This window comes from Pinus tabuliformis, chromosome 8 (assembly GCF_031772625.1).
Source record: "Pinus tabuliformis cultivar Carrire ecotype Pingquan chromosome 8, CPIR1, whole genome shotgun sequence".
Classification (NCBI taxonomy): Eukaryota; Viridiplantae; Streptophyta; class Pinopsida; order Pinales; family Pinaceae; genus Pinus; species Pinus tabuliformis.
Window position 1 is genome coordinate 2,313,546 of NC_142294.1, and position 13,131 is coordinate 2,326,676.

A 13,131-nucleotide genomic window follows, 5' to 3' on the forward strand; every position below is an offset into this window, starting at 1 on the left:
GTAAGTCTTTTTATCTCAAGAATGTCAGCACAATCTATGCAGTGAATTCAAAGGTTAGTTAAAGGTAAATCATTGCAATCACTAATAACTATCTTTTCAACTCAATTCACACAACTCTTAAAGAAATAAATAAGGAAGAAATGACTTTGAAAGAACTCTTAACACACTCTGCAATTCCGTCTACCTATTCCAAAATCAAATGAATCTGAATGCGAATGCAAAGAATCATGCTTGGCAACCTTCAAATAGAATTAAAACTAACTCACTCTATCAAGAAAGAGAACTGTAACAACTAAATAGCAATGTTAATCTATAGAAAATGAGAATTGAATGGAAAATCCTAATTGAACGGCGATCTTGATTGAATGGCAATTCCCAATTGAATGACAATCTCGATTGAAAGGCAATTGAGAATTGAACAACAAGCAAGAAAATACGATAAATGATTTCTAAACAACAATTGTTCTTTGTAAGAAGATTATGGAAATCAATTAATACTATCTCTAAGATCTATGATATCATAACTCAGAATGAACAACAATCTACTATTGAAACTAATATAACCAATCAAATCAAAGCATTACTCAGATACATCACACGACTAAGTATGAATCGAAATGAATAGCAATATGAATTGGAATCGTCAATCCTCACAATAAGCGAAATAATATTAACTAAACATTAACAATCAATAAAGATTCAAATGGAAAGATTATAACACAAGAAAGAAGTAGAACTTCTCTTGATCGGGCCCAGAGTCGCCAGAAGTCTCTGCTAAGGAATACTCATAATATAAGTGAAGATCAAACGCAATATTTCTTCATTAATATAAGTAACCAGATCACAGTGTCACTAAGATAACAGCATTATCTGTCTCAAACAGAATAATTATAAATTACATAAGTCTGGTTTGAACTTCGTTTTCATTTCGGCCTTATATATAATAGTAAAAGAGTAAACTAGATAAAAGCGAATCCTCAGGATTGGGGGATCCTGAGGATTTCACAATACATAATCTGATTCATGAAATAGTATTGGTCTACGTGGTCTCTTGCTGCCTTGCTTGCTTCAGATGTTGTCTTTCCCTTCTACGGCCTGGTGCTTCTCTGTTAAGTGAACGACTATTGACCAATCCGCGTCTTTTACACACAAGGATAGTAAAAAGTCAGTTTCATGTGCTAGATTTATCTAATTTGTTACCAAGTGCTTTCATCAAACTTTAACTATAATTTCCTTTATTTTAATCCATAAACAGAGATAATCGTGTAAGGATAAACACGAAATAAGCTATTACTAAGGAGAAAATATACCTTTTTCTTGACCCAACACATGCAATAAGTTATGAATCTAAGTTTGGATTGTGCAGTTTTGGAAGAAGGATTTCCCAATTAAATATGGGTTGATCCCCTTAGGAATTGTGCAAGGAAATAGGGGTCTGGAATGTAGTAAAATTGGCTAAGCATTGGCTAGATCAGGCTTTTGAGGTAGAGAGCTGATCAAACTCGTGCAGGGAATGTTCTAGTGAGAACAAGCATTCTATTTTCTTCTTGGATTTCTGATTAATGCAATATAGATAGTCAGGGTTTTGAGCAATTGCTTTCCCCAAAGAAATATTGTGTTATGTGTGATTGATATTCTTCCTCTTGCTGATTATTGTTTTCATCAAAAAATTATTGGTTTCTGTTGTTGAAAGTGGAGTAGATTCTTGTCTTGTGTTTTATAAAATTACATGACCTGTTGAATCTACAGAAAAATCCACATGATTAATAGGTCAAAGCATCCATTATATGATATGAGGTTCTTGTCACGAGTCATGGTCATTGTCATTATGTAAAAGACCCCTTTGGGAACTTGTATCAAAGAAAGAGAAATATGTTGTAATTGAAAATATCTAGAAAGGTCCCAAGACCAATTTGGCCTAGAGAATGGTAATGGAAGCTATTGGAAAGGGTATATAGAGGAGGAATCTCGACCTCCTTGAAGACATACATCATCATACATGTTATTTTATCTGATTTGAGGAAGTATGAAGATCCTAAGAGGCCAAGAGAGCCTTGCGAAGGAAAGAAGAGAAGCTGTAATTTTCGAAAGTTCTATCTTACTTATTTGTTGCTATTATATGTGAGTTATCATTTTTGGGATTCAACTGCGTTAAGTAAGTCATTCACGTATGACCATTTCCATGAGAGGTAGTCGTAACTGACTAATTTCTCATGATTTTTGAATAGTTCACTTAGCACTCATTGCATCGGGTGATGCTCACAGGGGTGAAGAAGTGGGATTGAAACTAGTGAAATGAATCACATAGCATCAATCATCACTTCCGGGGCTTGCACCCGGTAACCAGGACTTCCCGGGAGGTCACCCATCCCAGAACTCCTCTGGCTCAAGCGCGCTCAACTGTGGAGTTTTCCCCACAATCAAGCCCACTTAGCTTGCTACCCCGTTTGCTACCCCATTTGAGTTATTGAGGTTTCTAGGGTTTCCACAAGTTATGAATTACATGAGAATTATGATGGAAGGTTGGTGGACTTGGTTGAAGGTCTTGGATATCTGCTTTGAAGTTGATAAGGAGAGAAGTTCTTGTGGGTTTACCCCTTTGGAGGGGTTTTGCCATGGCTTGGAGCCTATATCTTGTGTTCATGTCATCTCTATTGTTTTTTGCATTTATTTGATGATAAGAACATAAGCATAATCAATTTAAAGAAACACCTAATATCACAAGTAAATGTCAAGTAAAGGAAAATGTAAAGTTAAAAATGTTGCCCTTATCCATTTTTCCAACATATGGAATGCAGATTATAAACCCAACAAGTAGTCTCTTATTTCATCATCATATTGAATGGTATAGGGAAAGATTTTGTTGAGCACGAACATGGATTTTGCAGATTATCCTACTCTTCCAACTCTTAAAATTGAGGATATTCCACATATTGTTAATGATTTTCGTGTTGCTACCATAAATTCTATCAGTGCAGCTAACTTTCATTTGTAGTTTGACATTTAGCCACTTACTAAGTTGCAATTACCGTAGTTGAGTGAATTTTTACAAACTAATTTTATTTATTTATTTATTTTAATTAATATTATATTTATTTTCCTCTTGTTAATATTAAATAGTTGTTATATAAATAATTTTGGATTTAGAATATTATTAATAGAATTGGTTAGTTGTTATTAGTCTTTGTTAATAATGTGTATTGAATAGTATTTATAGCTTTTCCATTTCAATATCTTATTATGATTTTGAATACAAAAATTGTTTTAATATTTATTAGCAATTTCTGGATATTTTTTTATTAATTAATAATTAATATTACTAATTGTGATATACTATTTTGCTATCAATTAATATTATTATTAATTGTTACTATTTAATATATACTAAAGTCTCATTAAATAATATTAATAAGAGTTGTTATTATATATATATAAACAATTTTATTGCACAATAAGTTTATAGATATCTTCAAGTCATTAGCATAAGATTAAGCATTTTTATATTCAAAATTGTTTGGTAGGGATTACACTACATGTAGCCCTTGTTGTTAATGGTGTAATCTATGTCTTCTTAACACTATGGAAATTAATATAAGTGATATGGAGAAGTTGAATGGAGCCAATTTAACCCTATGGAAATCATAAGTTGAAGATACACTAATTTTGAAGGACCGGTATTTTCCAATTTATGGAGTGGAAAAGAAACCACCAACAATGATAGATGAAGCTTGGAAATCACTGGATAGGAAGGCCATTGCTACAATTCGGCAGTACCTAGCAAAGCATGTCTACTTTAATGTAGCGGGTGAGAAGACAATACAAGGGTTATGGAAGAAGCGACGTGATTTGTATGAGAAAAATATGGCATCAAATAAAGTCTTCTTGATGAAGAAGCTATATAACCTCCAGATGAATGAGGGTGCTTCAGTGGAAAAATATTTGAATGAATTTAATATAATTACCAATCAGCTTGCCTAAAAATTGTCTTGGATGATGAAATAAAAGCCATCCTACTTATGTATTTCATGTTAGACAAATGGGAAAATTTGATAGTAGCTATGAGCACTTCAACACTTGTTAGGACCTTGAAGTTTGATGATGCTAGTATCAGGTTGATGAACGAGAAGTTGTGACACAAATCAATTGTGGAAAACTAGGGAGGAGAAGCTTTAACCTTATCTGATCGTAGAAGGAAAATTTGACGTAGCAAAAAAGGGAGTTCGAAGTCAAGAACAAGAAGACTTACTTATTTTCATTATGGAAAACCAAAGAAAAAGGATTGTTGGTTTTGGAAGAAAGAGGAACAAAAATCAAACAACGCAAATCAAATGCCAAGCAACATAAATGAAGGTGAGACCATTGTTGTAGCTCATGAAATTGATGTCTTATTTATTGTTTCAGTAGAAGAAGCTTGTTTATATACTTCTAACAGTAACATTGATTGGGTACTTAACTCTGGGGCATCTCACCATGTGACCCATGCAAAAATAATTGTATTTCATATGAAGCGGGTGATCATGGTAGAGTACATTTAGGAAATAATCATATTTGTAATATCGTTAGAGTGGGATATGTCTGAATAAAGACAAAGGATGGAAAAGGTATCTTGCTGAAACAGGTTAGGCATGTCCCAGAGATGTGTATGATTTTTATCTCTATAATACGAATAGATAATGAAGGTTGCTCCACAACCTTTGGGAAAGGTGAATGGAAAATTATACTTAAAGGGTAATTGTTCATACCTAAAGGATTCAAGACAAGAACCTTATATACAATGAGGGAAACAACAAAGATATCATATGTGACTGTTGTTGCTAAAGAAACAAACTCATTGGATTTATGGCACGAGCACTTGGGCCACATAAGTGAAAAGGGCCTAAAAGCTCTTGTTGGTAAAAATCTACTTCCTAGTTTGAAATACTATGAACTTGATCTTTGTGAGCATTGTATTTATGGTAGGCAATGAAGAGTTTCTTTTATGAGAGGTGGTCATGAAAGAAAAACAAATTTATTAGAATTAATACACACTTTTGTGTTTGGGTCATTGAATGTTAAGTCTCAAGTAGGAGCCTCATATTTTGTTACATTCGTAGATGACACATCCAAGAATATTTGGGGCTACCCTATGAAAAATAAAGATGAGGTGTTTGAGATATTTCCAAAATTCAATGTTGTTGTTGAAAGGGAGACTAACAAATTATGCAAGTGTTTAAGGATAGAGAATGGTGGAGAGTATTACACTAATGCATTCAAGAATTGTTAGCATGGGTTTGGCATTAAGAATGAGAAAATTATCCCTTGTACTCCCCAATAGAATGGTATTGCACAAAGGATGAATCGTACTATCATGGAAAATGTTAAGAGTATGTTGTCAAATTCTAAATTGGAAAATATTTTCGAGGCAGAAGCAATGAGGAAAACTTATTACCTCATCAATCACTCACCTTCTACAGTCCTAGATGGTGGTATTCTTGAAGTTTGGATCGATAAAAAGGTAATTTATTCTCAACTTAAAATTTTAGCATGTGAAACATTTGCGCATATTCCCAACGAGAATAGAACCAAAATAGATGATAAATCAAGTAATGTATTTTTCTGGGATATGTAGATGATGAGCTTGATTATTGTCTATGGGATCCAATTAATCACAAAATTGTTAGAAGAAAGGATGTAATATTTAATGAATTAGATATGTATTAAAGGTCTGCAGGTAATATGGAGGTCAAGAAAATTATTGATAGGTTTAAAAAACAAGAAGAAAATATCCCACCATTGAAAGAATCTGGGTAGGAAATTCAAGAATAGGATGACAACTAGTAGAAAATGATGGACAATAACAAGAAGAAAACTTGTCGCAACCATTTCAAGAGATTCAACTGGAAAATACACCACCATAGTTGGTTTTCAAGTGACCTACTAGGCCTCATAAGCCCTCACAAAGATATCCACCCTCAAATTATATTTTTTTAACTAATGAAGGTGAACCTTATTGTTTTTAGGAAGCTTGTGAAGTGGAAATTAGCAAAAAGTGGAAGAAAGTAATGGAATCTTTGTTGGAAAACAAAACTTGGGAGATATTGAAGCTTCTAAAAGGAAGATATGTCCTACAAGCAAAATGGGTATACAAGATTAAACATGAGGGTAAGAGAAGAAGGAAAGATACAAAGCAAGGCTAGTGGTGAAAGGATTTTCCCAAAAAGAAGGGATTAACTTCACATAAAAAGTTCACTTGTTGTAAAAATGTCATCAATAAGAGTTATCCTTGGTCTTGTTGTTGATTTAGACTTGGAATGTGAAAACTTAGATGTGAAGACGACTTTCCTTCAAGGAGAATTGAAGGAGGAAATTTACATGGAACATTTGGAAGGATTCAAGGTAAAAGGTAAATATAACCTTGTATGCAGGTTAAAGAAGAGCATTTATGGGTTGAAATAGGCACATCACGGATGGTACGAGAAATTTGATTCATTTATGTTGGAGCATGGCTTCAAAATACTAGAGATTGATCATTGTGTCTACATGAAGAGTTTGACCAAGAAAAGTATATCGTATTATTGTTGCAAGTGGATGATATAATAATTGTTGGCCATGATAAAAACATGATTAATAGGTTGAAGAAATATTTGCACAGCCAATTTGCAAAGAAAGATTTAGGTCTAACGCAACAAATTTGGCATGAGGATTGTATGTGACAGAAAGAACAAAAAATTTCATTTGTCGCAAGAAAATTATATTGAGAAGGTGTTAGAAAGGTTCAATATGAAGGATGTCAAACCAGTTGATACACCACTAGCATCACATGATTTGTGACTTTATGATGACAATAAGAAGGAGGTAATGAGTAAAATCCCTTACGCTTTAGTGGTTGGTAGCTTGATGTATCTCATGGTATGTACATGTCCAAATATTGAAAATTAAGTGGGAGTAGTGATTCGATTCCTTGCAAATCTATAAAAACAACGTTAGAAATTAGTAAACTGGATTTTGAGGTATCTCAAGGGTACAAGTAATTATTTTTAATTTTTTGGGAATAATATGTTGTTCTTGAAGGTTATACATATGCAAATATGGTTGGAGATGTTGATACTAGAAAGTCCAACATTGGTTATTTATATACTTTTGCAATTGCAACAATGTCTTAGATGTATAGACTACATAAAGTAGGATCCCTCTCCACAATAGAGCAGAATACATAACTATCATAGAAGCTTGCAAAGAGATGTTGTGGATGCAAGAATTCTCAGGAGAGCTAGGAATAAAACAAGATAAGTATGTGTTTCATTGTGACAGTCAAAGTGCCATTCATTTAGAAAAAATCCTAGCATATCATTCTAAGGCAAAGCACATTGATGTACGATATCATTAGATTCATTAAGTGTTAAATGATGGGTTGCTACAGTTGGAGAAAATATGCACTAAAGGTAATCTAACTAATATGTTAACAAATAATCTAAGGGATAAGTAGGAGCTTTGTAGAACCTTGACTAGAGTTTGCAATCTTGGCTGGAGTAATGCAAACGTGATGAAAGACACATTGGTAAAGTATTAGTAGCAAGAAGATAGAAACAATGTCAAAAATATTGGCTCAAACTTCTATTTGGTCTCAAGGGAAATTGTTAGGTGTGAGACCATGTCAAAGTAAAAGTAAAAGTTGTTTGCACCCATGATATTGATTACTCATGGTATTTTCCTATGGTATTGGACCCATGGTATTTTAATGAGTTTATTTTTACATGGGTGCGAGTAAAGAGAAGTGAGTGATTGTGATAGTTTTATTTTTTTGTAAAAAAAAAAAAATCTCTAATCCCTTTCCTCGTGGTTTTGTTTCAGTTTTGTTTTGTTATCCCCCCTTTAACAATTCACTCGTTCAAGAACCACTTACAAATCTTTTTCTTGTAAAATATAACTAACATAGATTCATCTTAGCTCTAGATTACCAAGTACCCAAAGGGATCAAATCTCTCAAGATGCAAACCTCTTTTTGAGTGCAAAACTTGAGGAAAAATTTCCATCTCGAGAGATTTGATCCCTCTAGACTCTTAATAGATCCGTAATTAAGATGGATCTATGCTAGCTCTTAATAGTATTATTTATATTTGTATAAATTCCACATCTTTATATACAATTTTTTTCAATTTTTCAATTTTATTAAAATCCTAATAACATATATATGTAGTATTCTTCTTTAGCATGTTTTATAACATTTTAAATTTAATTTTTTAATGTGGTATGTATAGCACTGGTGATATAATAGATAGATTGAAAGATATATAAATTAGGCGAAAAAAGTTATTATCAATCTTGAATTTTTATATGCTTCTTAATTAAATTTAAATATAAATTTCTAAAATATAATGATTTTTTGTTTGCTAAGTTGTGTGAGTTTTGAGATGACTCCACGCTTAACCATTGGCTTAAGAAACCTCCTAGTGATATCTAATCCATCAAAATCACTGAGGGATCACACCTGGCCTGGGTCACACTAGCCCTTAACATGGCTAGATTTTTGCCCAAAGAGTTTAAAACCAATGACCTTCACATCACATAGTGCCTTAATAGTACGCCCCATCATCGTTATGAATATGAATGACTATTATTATTAAAAATGTTTGTAATTTTGTTAATAAAAACAAAATTACAATACAACAAATTAAATTGGATGGATTTATTATTTTTATTTTTTATAACATTTTTAATTAATTTGATATTATGTCTTATTATTATAACTATTTTGATCTAATGCTTCATTTTATAGATACTGCAACATCTCTCCCATATTGAGTTGATATTTAAATGTTTACACTCATTTAAAATCACTACAACATGTCTTGATACTGGGTTATAAAATGCCCCTCTATACAATTAAAAAAAACACTTAAATAAATATTAAAAACAAAAACATTAAATACTTAAAAGAACATTTTCCACTTTACCTTTTCTCCATGATTCATAATTAAGCCTATAGGTCTGTCCATTTTGGAATAAGGCTTTTAGAATTTTAATTTAATTATCGATAATTATTAGGTGGATTGTTGGAATTTAACCTTCATGGAATTCTATTCTAGAATATGTTAGGGTGGTACAGGTCAAGTTATATAGTGGTTTGGAGCTCTAGGTTTATGAGAACTCGTGGTTTTTCCCATGGTATATATTTGTAATGTAGCTTATTTAAAAGCAGAAGGACTCCAGTTAAATTTGTCTCAGTAACCAATGGGATCCTAACAATGATGTCTTTGAACACCACCACTTGTCTCGATGTTTCGTGATTCTAAAACAATATTCATAGTATTATATAGAAATGAAAGGTTGAGACTTATCTCCAAAGTAGTTATGCCCTTTTAATTAAATTGATTAATTAAAATAAATGTTATATGAACGAGTCATATGAAGTGACTTTTTTTTAGTATGTGCTATTGATAAGTCGTGATATTGGTATTAATCTTTAGTATTGTAACAAAACCTATTTACAAATTAAAAATCTCCATAATAAAATATATAGGAATTTTCATAATTGTTTTGAAAATAAATCACACTTATTAACTCGAAATCTTAACTCAAATAACATAGTGTGATGGATCCCAAAAAAATCAAATCAATAAACCTAGACTTAACCTTCAATTAAAATTAAGAATGGAAAGGTAGCAATATCAAATCAATAAACCTATACTTAACTTTCAATTAAAATTAAGAATGGAAAAGTAGCAATAAAACTTAAAAGTGAAACTGTATGTCCTCAAGTCTGCTGGCCATTTAAAAAAATAATTATTTAAAGCGCTTCTTCTAACCATTAGGATATCATTGAGATAAATTTTATGTGCCACAAAATGATATCTTAAAAAACAAGGGAAGCTGCGAGGCAGCAAGTCCCTGCATAAAGAAGGCTATGGAGGACAGCAGAGAAAAGCGAAGAAAATTCATCTACGGGTTTGCCAGTGTCTATCTAGTTCTATCCAAAGGTATTGGGAGGTTGCTTACCGAAACAACACCGCTCACTGCTGCTTCATGCCTTCTTGAGTAGACAACATACCCCACAGCTAACTTACTTTGTACTGGGTTCTCGGGACGGGTTCAGCACCTTACTGCCACAAAAAGGTCATGTATCCGGGTAAGGACAGAAGCAGGAGAAGAAAAAGTAGCTGGTGGAAAATCTACCTTTGCAGGCGGTGTAAGAGATCAGGTCTTAGCGGCGGGAATCTATTGTGCCTTTGCGGGGGAAGTAAAGTACCGTTGTTGGAATCTAAAGTGCCTTCACACGGAGAGGGATCCTAGGCTAGGTGATGGCTCTCGATCTTGAGATGCTTCAATGGTTTCAAGTCTGTCTCCAACTGTAGGGTCTCGATATCGATATGGAACTGGCTCTGCACCTAGTAGAGGATCTGCGACTGGAGGGTATGGATATAGATCTGGAACCTATGCCTTAGCCTCTGTCTATGGTGCTGCCTCTCCCGTAGCCTTCTCTGCTGCATACCTAAAGCTACAGCGCGAGCCTTCCTTCTTCTTTTGGGTAAGTAATAAAGTATTCAATTTGTGGATAGATCCATTCAATTCGTAGCCGCGGCATTGAAACAGTTCGAGAAGTGTCTGCATTCAGTTTATGTGTGTTACTCGGCAACCTGTGGTGAATGTATTTTGTTTATGTGTGTTACTGGGCAACCTGTGGTGAATGTATTTTGTTATGTTTTGAGAGGTAGAGAGGGGAAAACAAATATTGGGAGTGCTTGCTCAGTTTATGTGTGTTACTAGGGAACCCTGTGTTACTCGGCAACCCGTGGTAAAGGATAAATAGCAATAAGAATTTTTGGTTGACTTGGAACTGCAACCTCCATTTATCATGCAAATATATTTTCTTATGTTTTGATATCATAAACTCAAATTTGGTTTGTTGCAATATGGCTTTAAACTTTCACCTCTAGTTTTACCGCAACCACTTTGTTTTACCCTGAGTCATTTTCTGTGTTTTTTAAGTTTATGTCCCGTTGCAATTTGCTTGCGGCAACTCTAATTTGTTGAGGGAGCTTCTCCCCTTCCCCCTCGTAAAATTCTTAACAGTTCAGCCGAGAAAATTTGAAGAGTTAAATCAAGCACCATTTTAAAGACAGTCGCATCATCTCTCATCTTATTTGTCGCTATCTGCAAGAATGATTTTTTATTAACTTCCAGGGAGCCGCTATCCATCAGGCATAGCCGCCAGACACCTGTAAGAGTGACGTAATTCCCTTGTTCGTTGATAAAGACTGCTAAGAGCCTATATCGCTACAGCGTATTTTTTATTTTATTGAAGCTGGTTGATGTTTGGTCCGAGGAAGAAGTCGCAGTAACCGAGCTCACTTGGCCCAAAAACAGTGTAAGGAGAGTTCGCTTAGCATTTTTAAACCTGTCAGTTGTGCAGAATCCCAACATGCCAGAGCTAGAAGAACGGGGTAGTTAATGCCACTATGAGAAACCCCAACCGTTGCCACTGTCGCTGACCTAGGAGTCGTCCAAATAAGAAGCAGAAGGTCGCAGCCCTAGCCGGTGTGAGTAGCATCTACAGCCACTTCCACACCATCGTAAGTAGTGACAGAGCGCAACCATTGAGAGCCAGCGTAGAGGTTTGAAAAGTCTTTAAAAGAGTCGTACTTGTAGCCGCCGCTGGAGGTTTTAAGTTTGAAGTGTTTGAAACATTTATTCAAAAGTTTGATACAGGTTGATCAAAAGATTATTAAAGGTCTTATTTTTTAAGCTAAGAGGGAAGACCATACGTCATTTTTTTTAAAGCTATGATACCAAAGCGTTACGGGCATCGAGGCAAGCGCGCGTCAAGATTCGACTGCTCCAACACACAAATATTGCCTTTTGCATGCATTTCACGTGTCAGTAGCAGTGCATGCATTTACCACTAGGCCAGAGTAACCGCAATTACTTGTTATTGCGGTCGAATAGCTCAGTTCAGAGGGAATCACTTACAGCTGCTGAATTGAGTCCTTCCAGTTCGTCCTTCGTGCATGATCTGAACAGTCAAGAACAGTCAGGTGACGGTAATGTTCTCGATATACATCCAAGTGAGTCTGTTTAACTGGACTCTTGCTCTGATAGCACAGTTTCAGTTGTTGAGATTAGTGAATGTTGTCTGTTTAAAGTTGACGCTATTTTCTTTCATGCCGAATCGAGTTGGTGCTTGGATGAGCTCAAGCTCATGATGGAGGGTTTTGATTCGTTTCATGCGATGTGAATCTGATCATATATATATATATATATATATATATATATATATATATATATATATATATATATATATATATATATATATATATATATATATATATATATATATATATAGATATATATATGTTTATTTGACTGTAATTGCAGTTAATGTGAACGGGTTCCCGTGTAAGGATGCAAGCATGGTTACCGCAAATGACTTCATGTTCAGGGGCTTAAATGTTGCAGGGGATACAAGTAACATGATGGGATCCAACGTCACTGCAGCCAATGTAATGCAGATACCAGGCTTAAACACCTTGGGAATCTCCATGGCTCGGATTGATTTCGCTGCTCCTCTCGGCCTTAATCCCCCTCACACTCATCCGCGGGCCACAGAAATCTTGGTGGTCATCGAGGGTACTCTCTCAGTCGGCTTTATCACCACTGCCAATAAATTGTTCAGCAAAACGCTTGAGAAGGGAGACGTGTTCGTGTTCCCCAAAGGTCTGGTGCACTTCCGTGAAGTCTGTTGAGTTTCAATGGGCAGAGCTTCGATGGGGCAGAAGAGATGAGTGTATGCGGAAGCCCTACACACAGTTGCTGAAGGCCACCTTAACATTAACGAGCGATTACAGATGAAAACAAGAAGGTGCAATTCCAAATCCAATTGGAAGAGAAAGGTGCAAAAGGTACAATTTTCTCCTAATATTCTTTTTTTTAATATGTGCAAAATAATATGTGGTTGAAAGCAAAATTCATTAGGATAATGCATTTCATGGAAGGGATACAGTTAATTGAGATTAAGGAAATACGTGACGAGCATCATATGTCAGAATAATATTATTACCGAAATGTTTGTATCTGGATATAAGAAGGAAAAATATAGAGTGAGGAAGTATAGAATTCCATTATTACAATAAACTAGAGTTTGATGCGATAATGCCT